Source organism: Cuculus canorus, chromosome 4 (genome assembly GCF_017976375.1).
Source record: "Cuculus canorus isolate bCucCan1 chromosome 4, bCucCan1.pri, whole genome shotgun sequence".
Lineage (NCBI taxonomy): Eukaryota > Metazoa > Chordata > Aves > Cuculiformes > Cuculidae > Cuculus > Cuculus canorus.
Genome location: NC_071404.1, coordinates 32,606,486 through 32,632,402, shown reverse-complemented (window position 1 = coordinate 32,632,402; position 25,917 = coordinate 32,606,486). Strand labels below are relative to the sequence as shown.

Genomic DNA, 25,917 nt, shown 5'->3' with positions numbered 1-25,917 from the left:
ATAGCAGCTGTCTTCAGTTTCCTGGATGAGGAGGTTGTATCATTAGGCCTTCTGAAGTCTTGCTAAAAGCTACCTCTACTGAAAGAGGTACTGTGGCTTCAGTAATTATTATTGCAAGAAAAGTATTGAGTGTGCTTTGTTGTTGTTGTATTGGACTAGTAGCTTCCCTGCTTGCCCTATGGCCTGTTGGCTGGGTGCTTCAAGCACTGAGCAGTGATGCCTGCTGTATTAGATGGGGTACCTGGTACATCTTCCAGCAGAACAGCTTTTTTCGCCTCTCCTAGCCTGGTGGCAATCAGTGTTGTAGTTCTTTCCCTCTATGCCAAACTATAGCAGTGTCTTCTGTAAGCTGAACTGTTGATGTCTCATAGGTTACTGCACTGTTGCGCTTACCTAAATCTACAGTGATGTGTAGTCACAAATGCACATTGGTAGAAATGTACTTTTTAGACAAGTAAATGCTGTGGAGCCTTGAGAGGGGTGACACTAATGTACCCAAAACTGAGAAGAGCAAAGGTAATGAACTGCGGTGTTTAGAGCATCTCTTCTAGCGGAAAGCTTGACATTTCAGCTTGGCATGTGGACACACCTCTAGCCTTTACTCTTGTGTGGGGTACCCTGTAGGTAAGTTGTCAGCTAAATATAGTAAGCTTGTCTGGTGTGATTTTTTTTTTTTTTCTTTTTTTTTTTTTTTTCCCTGCTGATGATCTATTTTCAGTGCAAATTAAGTAGGAGAGTTTTGTCTTCTACAAGGTCACTCCATCATCAGCTCTCGGGTATTTCCAGCTGTTTATCTTTCTTATTGAAGAACATGTGGAAACCTAGTGGAGGAGTTTGGGATCAGTCTTTCTGGTCTCTAACCTGTAATGAGATGCATGTAGTTGATAAAGAAGTCTGGTTCTTTAGAGGTCATTCCATAGTATCCACAGAAGTTATATTTAGAACGTCTTTATATCTGATTGGTTTCAGAGTGAAGATACTGTTACAAACTGCTTATTTATAAATACACAGTGAATGCCAGCTTCCTGTAGGTGGGCAGCCTCCAACTCTGTTCTTGAAATTGTGGAGGAAAAGGCTTCTAGGAAAACAAAATCAGTTGCAGTGTGTTCTTGATGGCTTTGTTGTTTTTGCCTACCAGCTGCTTCACATAAAACTAGTTTTACGCTTGTCAGGTGTATATAGAGTTAGTTACTGTAGAAAAGTTAATCTCCAGGACTAATGAAGGTCTCCAGGCAGCAGAAGGTGGCTTACAAAATAGTTGCCAAAGTTGCATTCTGGCTCCTTCCTTGCTCCTCTTTGGCTGATCTTCTCTCCCTCCCTTCAAAGAAATTCGTGTAAAAATGCAATATTCATATTTGTCCGATTTCTTATTTAGTTGTGAGTGAACAGTTGTAATGGTGACCAGAACCTTGCATCTCCTAAATGTTAATGGCCTTTCAGTGTGTGTTGCTTGTTTTCCGATTTTTTTTTTTTTTGAAAGAAGCACAATTTCAGAGAAATCTTGAATGACAAATTCAGCTTTTTTTTCCCCTCAAAATAACATTGAATAATATCTGTAATTGTACAACCTATTAAGAAAAATAATTGTAGCAACATTGTGCTTGTTCATTCAGCTTTTAGTTGACTGTTATTTATTTCATAAATGTAGATATTAGCTCAGTGTTGCGTTTTTAGATTTTTTTGGTGTTTGGTTTTCCGTTTTCTTTTGGGTTTTTCTCTTAAGCCCTTGCACCTTTTTTTTTTTTTTTTTTTTTTTAAAAAAATAGTTTCCTTTATTTTGACTTCTAGCTGTCAGTGCGAATACTGGATACTATTATTTGGTAACTGAGTTTTCACATAGAATAACCAAAGGAAAACTTGCCTATAAAGTCTTTAAAACTTTCTAACTTTCCTAATGTGAAACAGTAGTGTTTTTAAATACTATAGATCGATCTGTAGCGCCAGAAGGGGAAAATACCACATAATGTGCATGTGTCCTTACTTGCAAAGAAAAGAAGTCTATCATTGAAATGATTATGAATACTGCAGTAACTTTTCCATGCTCTTTAGCTCTTCCTGAAATCACTTTCATAAAGTGGGAAAATGGCCTTTGTACTCAACGATACTGCCTGGAGAACAAATTTAACCTCTCTGCTCTAACGACTGCCTTTTTATAAACCAGTGACTTTGATGTTAATGTTTAAATATTTAAATGGACTTGGCGTATTGCCATTTAAGTAGAACAGAATGTGCTTAACCCCGAGACTCAAACAGTTCCCTGGGTAGTCAAAAAAAAAAAAAAATTACTCAACAGTGCAGTGATCTGGTAACTTAAAAGACTGTAATTGAAGACTAATCCCAAACAAGAGTATCCTAAAGAAGGACTATTAATCTGATCCCATTTAGTTGATAGGGAAAGAAATTTTTACAGTTGGTATCAGAACTTTTAAGGTGGATCAAAGTCCAGTATAAAGAAGCTAGGTAAACTCTAGGAAAAATAGTCCTAAAACATACTGATCTGCATGTAGGAATTTCAAACTTGTTGCAAACTGGGTAGCTTGTTATATTCAGATAACTTCTAATTTTTTATTCTTTTTGTTTGGTTTGGAATGCCAATGGTAATGAAAGGTTTGATGAATGTAAAGCTCGAGTACTGAGACTCCCAAACGAAGTTTATGACTGGAAATGTAAAAAATTAAAGAAGAAAGCCAAACGCAATTGCAGGGGTGTTCTTCAGATATCCAGCGCTCTTTATGTTAATCCAGAGGACTGCCTTGCCTGTGCCGGGAAGAGAAGTGGTGGCTCCAACCATGGGACTGCATTTCTAATCCAATTTTATTCTGACCTTAAGTTTATCAAGAACTCTGCTAAAACCATCCCACTGGAGAGAGCGCTTCCCCCCTAATGTGCCAGATGATGCAAACCCAGGTTTTCTGCCAAGTATCCCAAGTATTTTCTGTTAGTAGCCAGGTCACAGCCATGCTGCATTGGTGACTGAATGCTTTCTGTAAGTTGTGGGAATGAAGCGGCGTACAAGGCATGCTGAGATAAGCCTGGCTGAGAAGGGTGAGACAATTTTCTTTCCTTGTCTTTGCTACACAAATATTATGTTCGAGTTAAACAAGTATGTGAATTTTTCAGCATCTGTCAGTGTGAAACCTCACACTTGAGAACTCTGAATAAAAGTAATTATAAGTCCCATAACTTCAAGCCTATGAAGTAAATGCTTGAGGTTGCAACAGCTTCACAGGCAAACTAGTATTTACCTGTCATTGAGTTGTGTGGTATTTGTATTTCAGCACAAAGTACAATGCTCTGGGTCAGTGTTACGGTTAATTGCTTCAGTTCCTGTTTGCATATCCTAAAGAAAGGAACAACATTGCAAATGGCCAGCACAGAATTAATACATCACATATTGTAATATGATTTATGTGGCCTAGAGGGGTGGTGCCTAACTAAATGGTTATGAAATATGTGCAATGCCAAAATGCATCCTCCTGCCAGCATTGCGAGTGCTACAACTCTAAAACTAGTATGAGCTGAGCTACTTACTCTTTTGTATAATTCAAGCCAATAGTTGGAGACAAAATGTTGTGATGATTTCATGTATTTGGGGATTTCATTATGAATGAAATAAATTTCTGATTAAATAGCTCTTTCAGTCACCATGCCAGGAAGGGGAAGACAGACGTGCTTTTGGTTTACCAGCCTCTTCCTTCATGTCATCTGTTGGTGGTGGTTAAGAGGAGAAGAGAATATCAAACTAGAGAAATCGATGTTCACTTTTGAGTGCTTTACAAATAGATAATAAAAAGGATAATCTGACAATGAATACTTTTACTAGAAAACTTTTAATAGGAGCTTTACTATACTTTCCATTTAAGATTAAATTTTTAAATCCTGCGTCTGAAGGAAAAAACTCTTTTTTAATGCTTGCTTGTTAAGTTGGATGAAGGAGAAAAGTGTATTCAGACTGTTGGCTCAACTCTTAGAACTTTATGGTCATGTCTTCAGCACTGCCATGTGTAGTTGGCTTGCTCTGACGCAGCTCCTAAGTGTTCTTAGTCAAGAGGAAAGACTCTAGCAGTTAAAGTGGTAGGCAAACAATTTGAGAAACCTGTCCAAGAAAGCAGGTAGAACAAGTTTAATCAGTTGATGAAATATGAATGGATGGGTCAAACAAGATAAATTTGGATCTGTGTTGTTCTGAAGGGGAAAGGGAGGAGGGAAGAAGGGTGGCTGGTGATCACTTTTCTTGCAGGGATGTGTTTGGGCTGTTTTTATATAGAGTGAAAGCATTTAATCTTCATGAGGGAGATTATCATGAGCAAAGTAGGGAGTAGTAAAAGGGCAACATTTGCCCGCAGCCCTGTGTTGACTGGGCTTGAAGAGCAGCTTTTCAGAAAACCTGGATGTCATGAGCAAGCTAAAACAACTTCAAATAGGAATCCAGGAGGGTCAGGTAATGATGAGGTGATGACAGGCTTGGCACGGCAGGAGTTTGGGGGTGTATGGCCTGCACACATAATTTTTGGCTGGTGGTGTTTTTTATTTCGGAAGTGGTGGTAGCACATGGTTGTTAGAAAGTTGCTGTGTCCTGTGTGCCAGCTGAGCAGCAGCAGGACTGAGTAGTTCAGGGACACTGTGAGTGGAGAATGCCTGTGGTGCTGGGTGGAATGGCGTGTCTCTTTCAAATTGGATCTCCTGGTCAACAGATGCATACTTATTGCTCTAGTTCCATCTGACTTATGTGTGGGTGAGTTTTTGTTTTTTTGTTCTGAGATGACTGTAACCTGCAGACAGCTATTCCTGTCTGCAGGTGCTTGTCTCTCTGCTTCTTTATTAGTTTTCTGGTGCAGCGTATTTTTCTCATTGTGATGCGTTGAACTGGGAGCCAGTATTTGAGGCATTGGGTTGGATTCTCGGTGACAAGCTGAGTAGTACTGAACTTTTGTCTCTTCCAGTATTGTCGTCTTCCATTGGTAACTCAGCAGAGCTGTAGTATGCTGTGTTAGATGGAGGTTGAAGCCCATTGCCATCCAGATGATTTTCACAAGGCTCTTTCAAGAACAGAAGGAGACTTGGATTTTCCAAATTAGTTCATTTGACACCTTAAACCGCTTTAATGCTACATAGTTCATTGGCAGAGATTGTTATCCAGGAACATGGGATAGCTTAAACAGTTATTTCCTGTTCTGAGAGCAAGCATTTTATTCATTTGACATCTGTTAAAGGATGTCTTGGTAGTATAACAGTTTTCATCTATTTCTCTGTAGGAAAAAGAGTTAATTGATATGCTGTGCCTTCTTTTAAGGATGGTGTGTTATCAATTCTCAATTATAATGTGAGGTAACTGCATAATTTCTTGTAAAACTTATGTGCATCCTGTTGGTGATACTTGATGCTTTTCACACCTTAGACTCCTCTAACTTTTTTTTCAGAAGTATTAGAGATTTTTTTTCAAATATATTTAATTTTGTGACCTTTTACGAGGTTTCAAGTTGGTTTCATTTCTTATAGCTTGAAAACCGAGTCATTTAACTGAACGAATTAGATGAATGGAGAGAAAGTTCTATTTCTTGTTCAGAAAAAAAATATTCTGTAATGTTTAACTTTTCGACTCTAAGTTTGTGTTCCCAAAGCTAGTGGTTTGTGTTTAAAACTTTGGCAGTGAGCACAAAACACTAGGCTTGATTTGAATGGTGATTTGATTTTAATATAACTGTCATAATTTCACATTTAAATTGACTTTTTTAAAATGTATTGGTTCATATTTATTTCAATTCTTTTATACCCTGGGGAGAGAAATACTTTCAGAGGGTGAGAGTAACCTTACACTATCTATGTAAAATAGTGTTATCCTAGCTTTCCTTTTTTCATTTTTTTTCTTTTACTTTTTCTGCAGTGCTGAATTGAGGAGGCAGCAGTAAATAGGTATAAAGGCAAATTATACACTTCAAGGGTAAACCTATGATGTGGTTAAATTGAGTAAAGCAAAGTCTCCAGTTCAGCTTTTTGGAAGCACTATATTCATCTTTCCTTGCCTGTAGCAGACAGGAGTAACAGACTGCGGTTTATGTCACTTAAAAAAGGTGAGCGAGAACTGTTAGCTCTGTAGGGCGAAAGTGAAAAATTGTTTGACGTGTTGCAATATGACTTTTCCAAACAACTGTTCTTTCCTGGGGCTATCTTAAGGTAGACTGGAATTAAATTTGTCCAAGCTGCTTTGCAGACCTTTTAATATAAAAATATCTTCTAGAGTAACTGTTTTTTCTAATTCGTGATGCATGGGCGAAGGATGGCAGTCGAGAGGGGAAACACTTACATGCCCATGTGGACTTTTCTTTGTGACTTGGAGTTCAGGGGCAATATTTTACACCCATCCGCCTTTCCTGTCCTCAGCATCTTGCAGTGTGAGTTCAGAACATCCCACTCCTTGTGGGAACCCCATGCAGACAGCACGGATGGTGCTGTGCCAAAACTCCTGGGCACCATAGCTGCTATGGAGTAAGTTTGTTGTCTGGCTATGTATTGGAGTTGTGGTAGCACACAGCTGCATGAAAATAGCAGTTTGTGTTTAAGTTTTCAGGGTCCTTCAGTAACAGAAAAGGGAGTTGAATCCTCTCATTCCTGATCTGGCCAGACAGACCAGTTGCTTACTTTGTTGAACAGAGCTCTTGTCCCTCATTGTAAATAAAGTGTGAAGTGTTAAAGAAAAAAACTTTGCAAGTATCGTCTGTCAAATCTATGAAGTCCTCGTCAAACCTGCTCTGAAGACGTGTTGCTAGCACGCAGAGAGCTTTTGATGCAGTGCTGGCAGAGAGTCCAAGGAAAATTCTTCAGCCTGAGCCTTTTATTGCTGCGTGGCTGAACTGATCTTTGAAAGTTGAAATCTCATGAGAGGACTCTGTGTAGCCTGGCTGCTGTGTTTTTGTTTTGTTTTCTTTTCCCCTTAATGATCGCTTGTGCTCTGATGTGTGCCGCTGAGGACAGCTTTTGATGACTAACAGCCTCAACTTGCCTCTTTTCAGAGGCTCGTGCTTTGACTGTGGTAAGTAGTTTGTGGCATGTCTTTCCACGATGCTGTATGAGAGATGCTACTGTATTCCTAATAACTTTCTAAGTGTATTGCTTGAATTGTTTATTCCATAAATACAGAAGTATGTTCCTTTATGTGGCTCTTGCATTTATTCTTTGCTACTTAGAGGATAATAAGGTAACTTGTATGTTATGAAGCTGCATGCCCAAGTGTAGTCCAAAGTAAACCTGTTAGTTGCAAAAATTACATAGAAGCTGGTAATCTTAGGGAGGGAGGTTTGGTAGCGTTTATCAAATGAAGACTGTCATTGATTTAGCGTTCCCTTGTGTCTTAAATTTAACAGCTAAAGCAGAAGCATTAGTGGCTTCCACAAAACCATGCCAGTCTGGGAGAGAAATACAAAAAACCCCTGTGCAAGTAGTTTCCATATGTTGCTGACACGTTATTTCCTGGAAGGCTGGCTGATGTCTTGGCAAAACTAGTATAATATGCCATTTTCTGTTAAAGTTTGTGAAGAACGATCAAGTTGCAGCTCTTAAAATGGAGAGTTGGGAATGATAAAAGGCCTCCACTTAGTGGTTTATTTTGTCCTCAATATTGTTGATGGTCTTTGATCATTCATCGTTTCATACTAAAGAACTGCTTTTGTCTGTTGCTGTCTTTAGCTAAGCTAAGATACTAAGACAGTAGCTATGAGTATTTGAATTCTAAATAGAAGGAAATTTTAATCACACTTTTAAAGATGGTAAAATATAATGTGTTTGCCCTTATGGCAAATGGGGAAGACCTATACCTAGAATGGGGGAAAATAGGAAATTAATGGTAATATTACAAAATGTATTTAAACCAACACAGTTATTGACTTCAATGTATTATTAAATTGTAATAAATAACTGTCTTGCAGGCAGGACTAACTAATGTACAAACAAGCATTCAGTGTTCAAGGATAGAGCCAAATGTCAGGCACAGGCAGATCAGTGACTATTTAAAAAGCCACAGTTCAAGTGATAACGAGCTGCTCTTGGTACTGTTCTCCCTTGGTCACTCAAGGGGTGTTAGGTCAAGTAAATAGGTAGCCGTGGCTTCTCCTTAACTTTTGTCTCTGCTATGATTTTTACCTTTCTTCCTGAAACAGATGTACAGGAGGGGAAGCTGAATGCGGAAGTCAGACCTGCATACGGGCTCTGTTAGTTAAAAATAATTATTTCTAAAGAAATCAGAGAAGTAGCTATTGAAGGATTGTAGTGTAATGGTAATATCTTAAATAAATTTGTCTAACAAACCTCAAAGAGTAATATCTATTTTTACTGTCCCCCATTCTAAACTTGAAATGGCAGAGGAGGAAGGGAGGAATTAGTTTGTTTCATGCCTGCATTTCTACACTTCACATCTTCACCTGTGGCTGTTACTGCAAAGTAGGACTGGTACTAGTGTTTCTCCAAAGAGCCTAAGGTCTGGCTTAATAAAATGTCTTTATCTTATTGCCACTGAAGGGTAAAAAGTGCATGCAAGGAAGCATGTGCCTGTGAGGAATAGTGTCTAATACACTCAAACCATCCCACTGGAAACTGGCCTGTGTCAGGTGTCCAGCACAGCCAGACGGAGTTAGCCCGTTAGCATGGTGGACTAACACCTCCAGCCAGAAAGTCTGGAAAAGTGCATTAAACCAAATCTGCTTAAATATTTAACGAAACAGTAACGGTGGAACTGCTGTAGACTTTGACCTACACTGCTGTCTGTGTTTGAGCATTTCAGAATGAAAAGGGGAATCAGTGTCACAGCTGACTAATGAGCTGCTTTTTATTACTCTCTGATCCTTCCCTCAACAGATGGAGTGAAGGAGTGCAGGCTGTGAAAACAGCAATGGGGACCCTTAACTGATTCCCCTACTATGACCTGAGGGAGCATGCGATCTGAAGTGATCACATAGTACCAATTGCTGCCCAGGATTGGAGGGAAGGAGGAACGGAAGGAAAAGTTGTATGATCCTTGCACATCTTGTCCTGTCCCTGATCACCCTGTCTTAGACAAGGCTGGTTGTGGCAATGCATTCAGGTGCTTGAGAAGCAAATGTGCCCATCTGTGTCTTGCAACTGAGGCTTCCTGACTTTCAGCTGTCAGCCTGGCTCTCTGCTGCGCGATGAGGCCTTAGTTGGTGAAAGCAGGTGATTTGTATTTGGATCAATATAGTGGCTGATTTCTGTTCTGTGTAGAAAATTTCTTTTGCCCCTCAAGCACTTGACTAGTACCTGAAGTTGACTAGTACCTTGTGTTGGGAGAAGGAGCTAGTGGCTGGTGTTTCTCTCTATGTATTCTTTCTAAATAAGCATGACAGCAGTGACATCTTGTTTCTTTATGAATGTGGTATGTATTAAGCAGAAAGCGATCTTGTCACTCTCACCTTTTTTTTCCTAGTCAGTAATCTAAAATTCATCTTTGCTGTTCTGCTTTGGGTGGGACTGTTATTCAGGCACCCTTTTTTTCAGGAAGGATCTTATTTTTACTTCCTATGTTGATTATAACTTTGATAAGGCTTTAGACAACAGCAGGGCAGTATAAACTAACAGGCTAGATCGGATAGGAGCTGAAAATGCTGGGTAGTTTTTAACTATTACCCTGCCCTGCCAGGCATCCATAGGCTTCTGAAGTGTGTGGACTTCTTAGGTTTTTTTCTTTATGTGAGGAAAGTATGTAGTAGTCTGCAGTCAGGAGAGTCTGGTTTTAGGGTGCATGTTCCCCCCATCCTGTTAATTATACAGTCCTTGTATTTGTTGTTGCTGTTTTAAGTGAATGAGCAGCTTCAATTGCTCCAGTTTTATCCTTTTAGCTGTTAGGAGCTGCTGAGGTGGTTCTTTTTATGCTGGAGGGAGTGTCAGGTTTTGTGGACCTCAGCTGGCTCAGTGCATCTCAGCAGAGAGGTGGGATGGCATGAGAAGGCTGTCAAATGCTTGTGGCTTATGTAACATGAGATATATGAAATTTGGCAGCTTGCATTTGAGAGAGGTCTGGTGGTGAGACCACAGGAATGTTCTCTAAGTTGGTATTTGGTTTCCTTTCCTATACTGAATATTTTGAATGTGTTGACCTTCTGTGCAGGCCATGGTATTGAGTCTATGCAAATGTAGACTCTTGCTTAGTGAGGCACTGCTCATGGTTGCTAGTGCTCTGATTTCAGTTAGCACAGCCTGACTTTGACTTTACATTGCTTGATTCAGAATAGAAGCAATTTGCCTGTGATTGGTTTGGGGTTTAAATTAGTCACTGATCTAACTGTTGATTTGCATGCTTGTTTTATGTTGGATGCTTAATTTAGTAGGGATCTTGGTAAACATATTTGGTGTTATTTAAAGAACTAGTATTTTATGTTTTTATACTAGACCTGGTATTTTCTTCTTGTTCAATATAATTGAGTTGCTCTTTATGTCAAAGAATAAGACACAGACAGGCATCTCATTCATTGAATTATCCTAACAGTAAGCTCCGAAGTGTTATTGGAGTAAATCCGTAGCTATGATAAAACTTGTGATTGCTTTGTCAAATAGCTTTCAAAATGTATTTTTCGTCTGTGTGGTCTTAATGAGCAAACATACAAGTACCTGTCGTATTAATAAACCTGAATACTGAGGTTTATTCTATTTTATTTGTGCTTGTGAAAATTAATGCTGAGCAGGCTTGTTAGCACTCTCCAGCTGTGCTTACTCTGTCTTGTGTGCAGTTCTTTCTCTGCAAAGCATCTGAAACATGCTTTGGTGTGGTAGGGTAGAGATGAAAAAATTGATTGCTAAGCTGGTGCACCAAAATTAAGAGTTGAAGAGGAGAAGGCACTGATGGCTGTAGTGGTTCCTGTGTTAGTCAAGATTACTTTGCTTAATGTACTCTCTAGTTTGCTGATATGTGAATATCCATTTATTCTCAAGCTGCAGTGCTCTTTCAGTGGTGTCCCTGGGATTGTCTCAAATGTAATGGAGATAACCATTCTCAGGTACTATCCCAAATGCTCCTTCGCTGCTATAGAATGTGCTTGGCTTGGATTTGGTTTGTATTACTACTTGATACATAAAACCACAGTCTCTATATAGTACATGCTGATTTGTATACCTAACATAGTTTTAGGGATTAGCATAATTCATCCATAGCACTTAAAAGTTGGCAACTAACAGATTTAATTTTTAATGTGGATAGGAATGATTGAAACCCTCAAATTCTCAGTCTTAATGCACAAAATTAGAATGCAGGGACACAATACAGAGCCACCACGATTCAGATTCTGTGCCACTACTTACACAGGGGTAGATGGTAAACTGGTGAGACTTAAAACCTTTAGAAACTGTGACCTTAAACAGGCGGTTGCTCTTGCATCTGCTTTGAGTGAGGAGAGGAAGATTGTGTGAAACAATACAGGAAACAATTAAGGAGACTTTAGTTTAATGTTATGGAAATGGTTACTTCTGCCTTTCATATCTGCCATTCCCTGTAATACAATGATTTGTGAAGAAAGTGGTCAAAGGACTCAGTCTAACAAGTTCACAGAATCACAAGGTTGGAAAGGACCCATTGGATCATCGAGTCCAACCATTCCTAACACTCCCTGAACCATGTCCCTAAGCACTTCATCCACCCGTTCCTTAAACACCTCCAGGGAAGGTGACTCGACCACCTCCCTGGGCAGCCTGTTCCAGTACCCAATGACTCTTACTGTGAAGAATTTTTTTCTGATATCCAACCTGAACCTCCCCTGACGGAGCTTCAGGCCATTCCCTCTTGTCCTGTCCTCTGTCACTTGGGAGAAGAGGCCAGCTCCCTCCTCTCCACAACCTCCTTTCAGGTAGTTGTAGAGAGTAATAAGGTCTCCCCTCAGCCTCCTCTTCTCCAGGCTAAACAATCCCAGCTCTCTCAGCCGCTCCTTGTAAGACTTGTTCTCCAGCCCCCTCACCAGCTTTGTTGCTCTTCTCTGGACACGCTCCAGAGCCTCAACATCCTTCTTGTGGTGAGGGGTCCAGAACTGAACACAGTATTCAAGGTGCGGTCTCACCAGTGCTGAGTACAGAGGGAGAATAACCTCCCTGGACCTGCTGGTGACCCCATTTCTGATACAAGCCAAGATGCCGTTGGCCTTCTTGGCCACCTGGGCACACTGCTGGCTCATGTTCAGTCGGCTGTCAACCAGCACCCCCAGGTCCTTTTCTTCCGTGCAGCTCTCCAGCCATTCTTCCCCCAGTCTGTAGCGCTGCATAGGGTTGTTGTGCCCCAAGTGCAGGACCCGGCATTTGGCCTTGTTAAACCTCATCCGATTGGTCTCGGCCCAGCCTGTTCAGATCTCTTTGCAGAGCCTCCCTACCCTCCAGCAGATCGACACTTCCTCCCAGCTTAGTGTCATCTGCAAACTTGCTGACGGTGCACTCAATGCCTTCATCCAGGTCATTGATAAAGACATTGAACAGGGCTGGACCCAGTACTGAGCCCTGAGGAACTCCACTTGTGACTGGCCTCCAGCTGGAGTTAACTCCATTGACCACCACTCTCTGGGCCCGGCCATCCAACCAGTTTTCAACCCAGGAGAGTGTGCGCCTGTCCAGGCCAGAGGCTGACAGTTTCTGCAGCAGAATGCTGTGAGAAACTGTGTCAAAGGCTTTACTGAAGTCCAAGAAGACTACATCCACAGCCTTTCCCCCATCCAGTAGTTGAGTGATTTTGTCATAGAAGGTGATCAGGTTAGTTTGGCAAGATCTGCCTTTTGTAAACCCATGTTGACTGGGCCTGATCACCCGGTTCTCTTGCATGTGCTTCGTGATAGCACTCAAGATTACCTGTTCCATGACTTTCCCTGGCACTGAGGTGAGACTGACAGGCCTGTAGTTCCCCGGATCCTCTCTGCAACCCTTCTTATATATAAGTTGTATTAATATGGAAGGCTTGACTGTCTGACACGCTACGTGGTTTTTGGACTGAGCCGTGCGCCTCAGTAGAAGCTGTTTATCTATCATGTGATCAGTGAGAACACGGATTTTTCTCCATTCTGCTTTAAGAAATATTAGAGACTGTCTCCAGACATTTGTTTTTAAAAAGATCCTTTTCAGTGATCAGAAGTGAAGTACTCGGGCCACCAATCAGTCTATCATGTGGAAGACCGGAAGAGCAGAACTAATTTGAGTACTTAGTACTTGTAGGCAAGTTGAATCTTGGGCTTCTGCATGAGAGTTGTAGCAGTCGCTGGGGACTGTCCCTGTTCTACTGACTTTCACCATCCTCAGTTTTGACTTGGAACTTCTTTGTAGATGCAGTAAATCCAGCCCAAGGAATACTAAGCATATTCCTACATCTGTTTTGGTAGATTTCTGTTCCTCTATTTTTTTTTCTTCAGAAAACTTTTGGAACAATTTTAAGTTTAGCCACCAAATACTGCTTTGCAACCCTGAAGGCTTAGGCATAAATAGACTTTCCAGAGACCTCAAGTGAGCGGTTTCCAGGTGCCAATCCCTTCCATCCTTCCTTCTTGTGAGGCAGTTAGCTCTGGAGAAAGTTCCTACTGCAACATTAATTGCTTGCAGTTGAAGTTTGTGAGCTGTGTGCTACCCAAATGACTTGTGAAAATGCCTCTGGTGTGTTTAACTTGGCTCAGAGAAAACAACCCCAGCGCTGGGCTTAAAGGGAAAACATCAAGGTGGAAGCAGTCTCTTCCAGGAACAGCCTGCTTTGTGGTGAAGGAACGAGAGAGCACTCTATTGAATACTTGCTAAAATTAGAGACATGAAAATGAGAGATCTAGAGGATAGAGATCTATTGTGGATTCCTCCTGGATGGTGTGCAAAGCTCACCTCTTTTTCTTATTTTTTTTTTTCTTTTCGTTAGCATTCAGCAGCTAGGGTTATATATTTTCCTAACAAGAGAAGCTTCATGACTCTCCCCCCCCCCCCCGCCATTTATTTTCCCGGATTATTTAGCACTGAGTGTGTCTGTGGTTTGGGTTTTTTTCTGTTTTCTTGGGCTTTTTTCCCTCCTTCTGCCTAAGCAACCCTTCTCGATTCAGGCTTCTCCAGTATTCTGGTATTTTGTGTGCCAGAGAACTTGTATTGACAAATTGTGCATTCAGAATCCTGATTATAAGAATCCCTTGTTTGTGCGCTGTGAATTGGTGGATTTCTAGATGGCAGTGTAGAGACTGCAGCATTGCTAACATGTTCTGGTGAATTGATGCTGATAGATGAAGTAATTCTGTCACGCAAATTTAGGCTTTCTGAGACTGCTTCTGAAAAAAGTTGGTCACCCTTCACAGGACAGCATTCATTTGTGCGAATTCAGTTAACTTTTATTAAGTACTTAAGTAACTACCTTTTTTTTTTTCTTTAGAGTGTTTCTTCTCATTCCCATAAAAATACCCTACCCAAAACAACCAAAAAAACCCTCTTATGCTATACACAGCCCAAATTCCTGTCCAAATGTGCGACTTGTTTTCTTACTTATCTAAGCTGAAACACCAGAAGCAGAGTTGCTTATCAGTGTCCCAAACAAACATCAACTCTGTGAAGTTACTCAAGTACACTTATTTTTGTTAGCCCTGTGTAGGAGATTTTCACCCACATTGCAGAGTGGAGAAATACTTGCTGTATGAAATGCTGATGTTTGACTTGCTTCTGATATGGATCATGGCTTTCTGTACTGTTAAGTGGCTGCCTGACTCAGCAGCTGCTGCTTGGTGTTGGTACTTAGAAGAATTAAGTAATGAAGGTCTGTGATGGACAGAAATCCAGAAATAATTTTCTGTCTCCATTGGCCTCTCAGTAATGGATGTATATTGTGTCCTAGCAGGAACAGAACAGAAAGCACAGTTTTGGAGAAGTTTATGAATAGTGAAGCTATGCATCCTGATGATACTGATTTATACACTTTGGAGCAGGGGAAGTTTTGAGTTTTCACTGTAAGAATATGAAGGCTTCATGTAACTTTTATCTTTGTATTGCCTGGCCCTGTGCAGCATCTATGGAAGTTGCAGTATTTTTTTTTCCCCACTAACACTTTTTTTTTTAAAAATGTCAGTAATGGAAAAGCCCCTTTATCTGTGTGTTCTCTCAGCTATTTTCTGCTGCAGATTGGTGTCTTACATGTGATTTAGCCCAAGAAATATAATTTGGAAAATTACTGACAACAAACTGAGCATCTGGCTGTAGAATGACTGCTTAAAGTGTACCGGGTCAAACTGATGACCTCTAAATCATTATGCAGTGATCACTGCTTGTATCTGTTTCAAGCTTTCCTGCATTGGGCTTATAAAGCCAGTGAAATCAAAGATTAAAGTTTTAAGTGTGAGGTGAGCTATATTGCAGACTAGGTAGTTTATATCAAATCCTAGAGACTCCAGAGAACCAATCTGCGTCTGAGTGAACTGTCTGACTGAGGGGACTGTATGGTAAAAATTATGTTTGATCAGTCCTTGCAAAAAAAGGATAGAGCTGACTCTCAGAAAAAAACAGCCAAAGGAATAGAAAGGCAGTTTTTGCCTGTTAATCATGTAGCTTCTGTTAGGTTTTCAGTTACTCAAGGGTTATGATCTAGTTTATTATAAACCCTGGATGCTGCTTTTTCACTTTGCGCACAGAGATGGTACTTGCTGATGCGTGCAGTGTCCTTGAGTTGTGCACGTCCTTTATCTCAAAGGAAGGCTGGAGCAGAAGCTGAAGCTCACTTGAGTTCATCAGGTATGGATGCAGCCGTGGATTTATAATGCTCTGTCACTGCCTTGTGTGTTGATTTTAGTCAGTCTTGAGTTGAAATCAAAGCTGATGTTCCCATATAACATACAGCTGTAGTTCCAGGATGTCTGCAATGATTTGGTAACGTATATACACTTTACTCTTGTGCGAAGCTGCCAAGTCAGCAAAATGATTGCATGTGGAGAACCGTTTGAGAGGCTACATCTTGAAGTTAAACACTTTCCAGCTCTCTGATTAAAGCCCTGGTGTAGAGGTTTGTCTCTACTGTAAAACAAAAGGTAAACTATAGTAAGCAGTATTTGGATTTGATGCCTAACTTTAAGCAACTTGATTTAAGGAAAAATACTAAAATAATGGATTTGCACCACTGGGATCTTGAGGGAGAAGTTCTTTGCTAGATTACATTATTCCTGTGGGGTGTCAGAGGGACTGACAGTACAATTCGGCACAGGAATTTTGAGTCCGGCTGTTGCCCTGTTGCAGAACTCTCAGCAGGAGTGCTGCTGCTCAGGGCTCAAGCAGAGCTCCATCCCCAGAGCCGAGGGGATCTGCAGCTCACCATATATCTGCATATCTGTATCCCTTCCAGATCACTGGGCGAGACCAATAACCTTGTCCTGGCAGCCTTTCAAGCAATGTATGCCCAGTTCTTCTTTCTCTCCAGTCCTACTCCGACCATGTCCTGGTGGAATTTGAATTCTCACGGGGCTGCAGGCAGCCTGTCGGCAGCTATGTAAGTGGCACAGGGAGTTTGTGTTTTCTAGAGAGCACCAACTCAGCATGCTACCTAGTAATGTTGCATAAATCAAGATATTTTCTATGAAGAGCTCTGCAAAACTGTCGTGGCTTCTCTCTTGTCATTTGTCTTGCAGAAATGTGGTGTTGTGTTTCGCTTTACAGAGCTATTCCCTCTTGAATTCAGAGGCTTTTCTTTCCTGAGACTGAAAGCAAACAAACAAAAAAAAAAATGTAGAAGGAATAAAGGATAAAAATAAACTCTTGTAGCAGGTCTGATCTAACAGTGAGAAACAGTTCCCTTCGTAGGGAACATAATGTTTTTTGACTATAAAAACAATGTCTGTGTTTTTCTTTTTCTCCGGAGACTACAACGTTTGGAACAATGGTTATGAATCGCCCAGTTGCTCTGCATGCTAGTTGTGCAACACTGCAAGGGAAATATTGGTTAAACTTTTGGTATTAATAGAATTTAAAATACTCTCCAGCGATACTTATTGAAAGTCCTCAACAACTGCTGCACCTTTATCATCAGTGAGCTGGAGCTGTTACCTGATTGGCTACCAAAATATTATTTCTTGTAACCAGTTAATTGCAGTTTGGGTTGATTTTGTTGACTATATGTAATCAATAGCTTTGAATATGTTTTGGGTTGTGGTTTTTTTTTTAAAAAGAGTGATAATAGCTGTTCTTTAGTTGGCAAATACAGCAACTTCAGACTTTAGTTCTGCTCTGATGCCATTGCTGTGCAAAAGTACAGTCCTAACTTAGTGTCAATATTTCTTGTAGAGTAAGTAGAAATTTGTATTTGGTTGGCTGTAGACTTTCTAAATTAATGACCACTTCTGCATAGAAAACATCTTTAAGTATGCAAAAACTGCAAGCTGATTAAACTTCTGACCTGGTTAATGTGGGAAGTCCTAAGCATATTGATTAATTTGTCACGTTTTACTGCAAAAGGGTATTGTGATAAGGATGCTGCTTTTTCAGTCTGCAGACTGTAGAAACTTTGGATCTGATTTTTCAGGTAAGTTGATCAGGTTATAGGTTTTTGTTGTGTTTTTTTTTGTTGTTTTTTTTATTTTTTTAACACAGATTAATCCACTGGAGCGAAGTAAAACTGCTGTATTTACTGTACCTTGCTTCACTACAGGCTATGTTGAGAGTACTCCAAGTGCTGTGTAAATTAGTTCATATTAGGTGTCTTTGTTAGCTGGTTGCAGAACAACTTCTCGGTTTTAGGTGGAGATCTGAAAGGACACACAGTGCACAGGAGAAGATGAGTCTTTCTATGGCCTTAACTGCCTGATTCCATTGAAACAGTCCCTGTCCTAGCCAGAATACTGATGTCTGTTACTGACAGTAGAGCTGGGGGCACAGATGCTTCAGAAAAAGGTTCAAGAATATGAAAAGCTTCAAGTACTACCTTAAGTAGTCTCAGCATATGCTGCCTAGCACATTGTGGTAAATTTGCTTGGCATTAAAACTTGATTGTAAAGGCAAATATTTAATGCGGGAGTTATTTCAGTGGTAGTGGTTAAAGCCATCTCTGCTCTGACTTGCCAAATGGATGACTAAGTTGTGGCTCATTGTTAGGAAACAAACCCCATTTTTTTTCCAGGGTTATGACTGGCATTTTAGCTACCACCTTTGCAGCATGGTGCTGCTTCTGCATAGTATTTCTGCCATTTTGTACCTGATATTTCGTAAAAGCCTTGTAGTTGTCTATCAAAAGGGTGTTGGCAGCAGACAGAGTCTTCAGCTAATTAAATGTTTGTAGGCTTAATAATCGGAGGGGATACTTTAAAACAAAATTTATTTAAGAAATAACCCCACAGCCAAGCAAGAAAAGCAAACGAGAACCCTGCCAGAACACCACTAGCAGCAACACCCTCCCCATCCTCGTTTGTCATGAGAACCCAAGGTATAATCACTGTTCTGCACTGCTTCCCTGTCTGCTTCCTTCTGTACAAGGTTTGACTTCAGCTAGGATAAGAAGCAAGTGAGGAATATGAGGCAAGCTAAGAGGGTTGACATCTGTGTAAGAGGAGAAATGGGTAATGGAGAGCAAAAAGGTTACTGAAAGGGCTGACTGGTTAGTGCAGAGCTGGTCAGCCCAACTTCTACTTTGAATATTTGAATTTTAATCACTGGAAGAAGATGGGCAGCAAGGATGCTGGTGGCTGAAGTTTCCTTAAAGTTTGATGAGAAACTTCATAGAAACTGCTGGGTATGGAAAGTTTATCTTAAAACTTGAGGACGTTCTTGAAGAGCACAAACCTTGTTTGCTCAACTTTAAAGTTTCACTTACTTGCTGTATATGTGTCTGGGCAGACATAGCAAGAATTCACAAAGCATTTCGTCCTTCCTTTCTTCTGACACAGATAATATTTTAGTCTTGGAGGGAAAATCCTGTGAATATTCCTGGCTCACAGTTTTCATAACTAGAAGATACCAAAATGTGCAAATGAACCCCTTAAATAGTAGCAATGGAGAAAATCAGTTTGGCTGAATGCCAGGAAACAGAATGTGAGCAATATTTGTAACCCCTTTCTAGTCAAGGAGCTTGAATACTGGTTAGGATTGTTGATCACAGGGCTCTGATAATCTCCGTCTTGTTTGTGCTTAGCTATTCAATCAAGTCTTTCAAAAAGAAGGATTTGAGCTTTGACCTTCCAAGAAAGTGTCATGAATGTGCTGTTGTTTTTTTGAAGTTCCAGCTCCTTACTTTTGTTTTGACCTGAAAGTTTATCCTTCTTTGCACAAGGATGTACATGCTTCTGCTAAACAATTTACTTGTGATAAAGTAGCAAAAAATACCCCAAAGTGTCTTACTAAAAAGCCGATGAATAATTTAACCAGGAAGTAATAACCTCAAGTCACTCTTTCAGGTCCCTAAGGAGTAGAGACTGAATATTCATCTCGTGGAAAACTTGGCACAGCCTTTGTTTATGACTGCAGTTGATAAGTGAATGATACTGAAGTGTATAACTGACCTTGTGTACAGCTGTGTACTGAACTATACTTTGAAAACCCCGTGAATAGTCTGTGCTACTTTTAGCAATTAATGCTGTCTTAATAAAGCTACAAGTGAAAGCCTGATTAAGTTGTAAGAGAGCACTGGAATATCCAAGCGAGAGGCTCGTTGGTATTCTTCATTTGCACGTTCGAATACGTAGCTTTGGTTTTATTTAATCGTGCACTTAATCTCAAATAATAAAGTACACTTACTTGCACTGCCTTAACAGCTAGTGTTTGGCATGTGTATGCTTATTACTTCTGTGACTTTCCTCTTGTCAGTTACTATAAAACAGAATTGGGGGAAGGCAAGTGTATTTGCAGAACTTCCTGGTCTAGGGGGTTGCACGTCTTAATCCCCAAAATTGTAGATGCTGTATCTAGACACTGTTTTCAAGTATCTTGGTTATCTAAGCAAAGGATGGTCTATATTTAGAAAAGTTGCTAGACCAGTTGTTCACTATGAGTGAAGTTTCTCCTAGAACATACCTTACAATAAAAATCAGAAGTTGGCAATTATTAAAGGCAGGTAAATTGCCTTATCAAGACACTATAAATCCATTGGAATGTTTGAGTGTATTATATACTTTGAGTCAGCAATGTGCCTTGGCAGCTATGAGGGCAAACCGCATCCGGAGGTGCATCAAACACTGCATAACCAGCCAGTCAGAAGAGGTGATTATTCTGCTGGAATGATGTGAAGATTCTTGAATGCCTCTAGAGGAGAACAACAAAACTTTTGAAAGGGCTGGAAGGCATGTGTTAGAGGGAGTGGCTAAGGACTGTGGACTTGTCTAGTTTGGAGAAAAGGAGGCTGAGAGGGGACTTCATTGCTCTCAACAGCTTCCTGAGGAGAGGGAGGCACTGAGCTCTTCTCCTTGCTATCCAGTGATAGGATGAATGGGAATGGCTTAAAGCTGTACCAGGGGACATTCAGGCTGGTCGTTAGGAAGCATTTCTTTACAGAGAGGGTGGTCAAACCCTGGAACAGGCTTCTTAGAGAGGTGTTTGATGCCCTAATCCTGTCAGTGTTTGAAGCATTTAGACAATGCCCTTAACGAGAGGCTTTAAGTTTTGGTCAGCTTTGAATTGGTCGGGCAGGTAGACTCCACGGTCATTGCAGGTTCCTTCCGACAGAAACAGTCTGGTCTTAATAGCTGTTTTTTTTCCCATTTGAGGAAATTTGCTCAGTCTTATGTTTGTCTGTTTAACTGTGCTTATAGCTAGTAGTCTGAACCTGAAGACAGAGACAGCAGTCCAGTGTTCTTGAGGACAGACCATCAAGGATGGCCAGTTTTTGAAGAATTAAGTAGATAAAGACCCTTACTCTTAAGAAAACTTTGACTGTAGCAAAGAAAAAGAAGTGTCTGAAAGCAGTTGAATGTTTCCATTGAACCAGTGCTCTGAGGTCTTGGTAAAAGTGTAAGCATTTCTGTCTCTGTTGGACAACCTTTTAGTCACTGGTAAGAGAAAGCTACTTGGGTAGATGTACCTGTTGGAAGGAGCAGTCATGTTTTGGCAGAAGTCAGCATCTCTCACACAAATTCAGAGTGTCCATTTTTTGCAGCTGTATGCTGAATTGCCTTTCCACTTGACCTCTTTGATAACTTAGTGCTAAGATTTAGCTGCTTAAAATCCATCTTCCTTGGTTACTTTCACTTAAGTTATGCTGGTGCTTCAGTCTTGAAGCAGGCTCACAAATGGCCAAGTAGGTGGCAAAGCTTGATGGTTCATGCCTGTGAAAGTGATGCTACTCATTCAGTCAAATGCGGCTGCGTGTTTGCTTGCAAACATAACGTGCATGTTATTTATGCTTACCATAGCAAAAGTCTCATATTGATTTCTTTGATTTCTTTTTTCTTAATGTTAAAATGGCTTTCAGCAAAGCATGAATGTGTTGCTTAGCTGCCCTGGGGAATTTCTTTGTTTTTTACACAGCACCTTCGCAGTGCCAGCACTGATGATACTATTTGTTCTTAAGCAATACCATTAGCACATGAGCACTTTCTGTAATTCCATTCTAGGAGTATGTTGTACTTGTAATGTTCTAAGTGCTTGAGTGAAATTGGCTTCAGAGCTTAACTCATTCTCTCTTCTCATAGTTTGACTTAGCTTGGTAACAGGCTAGTTCGCATCTATATGTGACATTACTGAGGTTACAGAGGGAGAATAGAAATCGTGATTCTTTGCAAATGCAGCATTACTTCAGATTGTGTTTCTTCCCAGTGGTTTCTTATGGAACCTGTGTGAGCAACACTGGACAGAGTGTGTTGGGAGGGATTCCTAGTTGCTGCAGATGTTTCATTAGACTCCTTTCTGGATTCTGCCTTCACTTGTACGTGCTGAAAAGTCAAATGTGTGATTGTGTTGTATTCCAGAACACTGTCAAGTAAACTGGTTAGCAGTGTAATGTGTTGACATATGGAGTGTCTGTAATGGTGTCCGACTTCAGTGACACTGGTAATCATGACCGTAATATGTTTTTCTGCTTAAATACAAATACTGAAGATGCATTTTATCAAAGCATGTTCAGTTGAGTAGAGCCCTTTTAGACTGCCTTCCTGCGTGTCTGGGCACACCCTCTCCTTTCAGATGGCTTTTTTCCCCCCCTTCATACAGACTGTACAAACATAACTGATGGCTTTGAGTAAACATCATGTGATTGTGTGGGTAAAAGAACAGAATTCCAGGTGGAGTACTGGGAAAAGCATAAATTATTACTGTTTGTGTTGTGACACTGATGCAAACTGACTTGCAATTCTTGTAGTAGTTTGTAGCCTTGTGGCTTGAATTACATACAGTAATGGATATGGCTTTGATTGCAGTTTACTTGGTGCTGAAGGAGTTGCTGTCTGTCCCTCTACCCTTTTACAGCACACCCTCGGACACTCTGTGTAGGTTAGTAGAAGCGACAAGGCCTTGCTCTGAGCCCAGTTCTGCATGTTGTAGGGTATTTGTCCTTGATCTGGATCTACTGGCAGCTGTTCACTTCTTCTTTTAGGAGGATCTGCTTCCTGATCTTCTTTATCTTTTTTCCAAAATGATGCTTCTCTTAGCCCTAAGCTCTTGTATCTGTTGAGGAAGTGGAAAGCTTAGAGCTCTGTTAACTAAGACTTTTTTGCAGTGTGCAAGCACTTGAAATATACAACTGAAATTTGTCAAGTTGAGCTTTACTGAAGGCACAAAACAACTGAAGTCTTTTGCAGCACACTGTAGGTCATGTGAAGGCCAGGCATGTATAATACTTGTTGATGTAAGACAAAGAAAGAAAGCTTATTAATAGTGTTTAGTTTAGAGAATTCCCCAAGTCATTAGTTGCCAGGAATAGTGTATTCTTGGGAAGGGCAACTGTCATGTCTGTTTATCTGTTATTGACCACTCCTGTGGAGGAGGAGCTGCCTAAAGTTAATCTTTCATTCGCCCTTCTATGGCAGATCTTAAATCCAAAGAACTTCTCATCACCAGGATGCATTCCTGTAAGTCTGTTGAGTATATTGGTACCTGCAGAATTACAACATGTCCTTTTTTTTTTTTGTGGGCTAATGTTCATCTAAGTTACAGGTTTTTGCACACTATAGTTAATCCTTAGGAATACCTCGTTTTTATGCAGGACGCTCTCAGGACTCCAGTTGGGGACGTCAGGCTGGTCAAGTTGCTCATAAAGTATTGATTACTGAAGTGAAAATTTGCTTTAAAAATCAGTGGTTTGTTTCTGTATATTCTTTGGTTATGTGTAAGCTAAGAGCACTGAGTGAGCAGACTTCTATACATACATGTACACATTTTTATATGCAACTTTTTCTGTTCCTCATGTGTCTACTCAGTCTCCAAACTACTTTTATTTTTCTTGGAGCTTCTGCAGCATTTACTGGATCAAGGTTTACTTAGCTGCCTGTGTTGTTTCAAACTTTGGCATTCTTAGCTATGTGTAGTATAAGCTAACGTCATTCTTGAAATTCTTTGGATCTCAGTCTTGGTAAGTCTTGGCATATTGGAGTTCTCTATTTTCTGCAGTGAGAAAGCTCTTGAAAGAGATAAGACTGCTGGTTGGATCTGAGCTAATAGTGAATCAGAATGGAATCATAAATTTTTGTTTCATGACTAGATGAGCAAGCTCCGTTATGAGCTAGTCTCCAGACGAGTAGAAACAAGTTTTAATATGTCAAAACAACTGTGAAGGTAAAATTGGCAAATATTTTTCAGCAGTTGATTCTGTGATTGACTTAAAACAATGGAAAATTATTCAGGACTGGTTCTTGCCCTGCCTTCAGGAGTGATATTTTTTTGCAAGAACTCTGCCTTAGGTTTCCTAATGGAAGATTAAAATGAGCACACTAAAATTGTTCATGCTTCTATAGGGATTGAATGATATTGGGTGGGCAAAGGGTCTGGACCAACTTTTAAGGAGTGAGGAGATTTTAAGTAGTCAAGCCATTTCATCTTGTGGGACAAAGGAGGAGCAGAGGAGGCTGCTGTCTGATCTCAATAGCCTGTTTCCTTGTTCCATGTTTCTTTTTCTCCTCCATCTGAGACAGATGTTTAAAGTCCCACATAAAGACAAGGTTGTGGGCCAGTTCCAGCAGTTCTAGGATGATCTTAATTTGAGTGCTGCTTTTGTGCTCAAAACTATTCATGCGCCCTACAGCCTGTCTGCAAAGCTGTATGCTTTTCATTATTATGAAAAAAGATTTATTTTGAACGTAATAATTCAAGCTATGTTTCTAGCTGCAGTAAATAAGGTTTAAGGAAAAAATGTCAGCTTTTTGAATGATACATTCTTACTTTTGCTAACATCTTTAACTACTTAGCATACTGGCTGTATTTTACACTTTCTGAGGTATTTGTTAAGAGTGTTTTTTGTCCCCTGCTGTGGTTTCCAAAATGTTTTTTATGGTTTCTCTGAGGATTTAAATTTCTTTGTTAGAGAACAACTCAAGAGTTACTTCTCTTGTCATGGCAAACTTTCTCACCACAGCGATGATTGATTCCTGTACAGAAATATCATAAGGGAATCATTTTTCTATGTGCCAATCAACATGGAGGTACCAGAAATCGCCAGTTATTATTATTAATAAGTATAAATAATAATTATTTGTGATCTTATAGCCTCCTTGACCTATCTTGATATATTGCAACCCGTCTTGTCACCCTAGTTGGGAGAGTTGATAGTGCATATAAAATATTCTGGTTTTCTGTTAGCTCTGGATTTGTAGTCTTGTAGGGACTCTGCTACTCATTGTGGTTAACTTAAAATCAAATCATTTCAGACTTCAATATAATTCTCACATTATTTTATGTTATTCTGTCCATATTATATACTTTATCCTGATGTTCATGTCCTGCTGCTTTCTTCCCTCGAAACTTCGAATGTCCTTGTATCAGTATCATTTGAGGACACCACAATCCATTTGCCCATAATTTTTGATGGCAAGTGCCCTTCTCCTTCCTGCTCTTTGATTGGCTCTCACACCAGATGTGTGATGTTTTATTTCAGCTTAGGTGTCTTAAGACAAATATTTGAAGATCTTGAGCTGCCTCTGTCCATTGCTTCCTCAAAAGGCAGGGCAAAGGCCTTCAGTGCAGCAAAAAACTGCTGTCTGGGATTACTGGTCTTTGCTATGTCCATCAAGGGATGGGCACCAAAGTTTTTCTTAACTTGGATTCTTAGCATTGCTCCTTATTGCTGCTCTGTTGTCTGTTCTAGACCTGAGCTTATACAGCAGCTTGTCATTATTATTACAATTTAGATCTCTCTTCGTTTCCTGTCTCCATGCAAACTTGTACTTAAGACCATATGCGTGACCAGACATGGTCAGACTGAAGATCCACCTAATGCCATGGCCCATCTCCGGCAGTAACCAGGGCTGAGTGAAGAGTATAAGAACAAGATGAACAGGTAGTGATTCTTTCCTAGAGTTCTTCTGGCTGCTTGCAGCTTGTGACTTAAGTCAGCTGCGTATTCGGTTCTGGAGAGATTTTTCCTACATGGCTTGTACCTGCTTGCGTATGAGCTTATGTAAGCTTTTGGCTTCCAAGCAGTGTGCAGTAAGAAGCTTCATAGCTTGACTACACACCGTGTGAGGAACCATGCCATTTTGTTGGGTACTGACTACTGGAAGAGGGAAAAATGATGGTTTGTTTTCTCATGTACTCCCTCAGATACCTTTTTTCTGTTGAGGAGCCATATCTTTTGAGTTGTTTTCTTGCTTGTGTGTAAGCCAAGCAAGCCAAGTATCTGAGAATGCAACCCTAAAGTCACACTTGATTGGAACTGACCAAAGGCTTCAAAAGTTGCTTGGCAATGAGGGAAGTGGCAATGGCTTGTGAAGGTAAATGTGCACAGATGGCATCATTGGAAAAGCCTGGATTCCTTGAGGAAGGAGGGTCAGAATGGCTGCACTTGGTTTAGACAAATAGCTTAAGAATGGTTACTGTCTT

The 25,917-nt window shown here is 40.3% G+C and overlaps 1 protein-coding gene across 13 annotated transcripts in view; it reads left to right on the top strand.

Moving 5' to 3' along the window:
- The window catches only part of MTUS1 (microtubule associated scaffold protein 1), a 129,814-nt gene that overhangs the window by 9,747 nt on the left and 94,150 nt on the right, over window positions 1-25,917 (top strand). The window contains exon 1 of one of the 13 annotated variants that reach the window (XM_054066482.1): window positions 2,934-3,045. The exons of 9 other annotated variants lie outside the window; for them this stretch is intronic. The gene's annotated coding sequence lies outside the window, so the exon portion shown is untranslated. Of the gene's footprint in view, window positions 1-2,933; window positions 3,046-15,611; window positions 15,712-16,322; window positions 16,460-24,946; window positions 25,376-25,917 lie in introns of those variants that run through there. 3 more of the 13 variants (XM_054066477.1, XM_054066479.1, XM_054066478.1) reach the window with 3 other exon arrangements.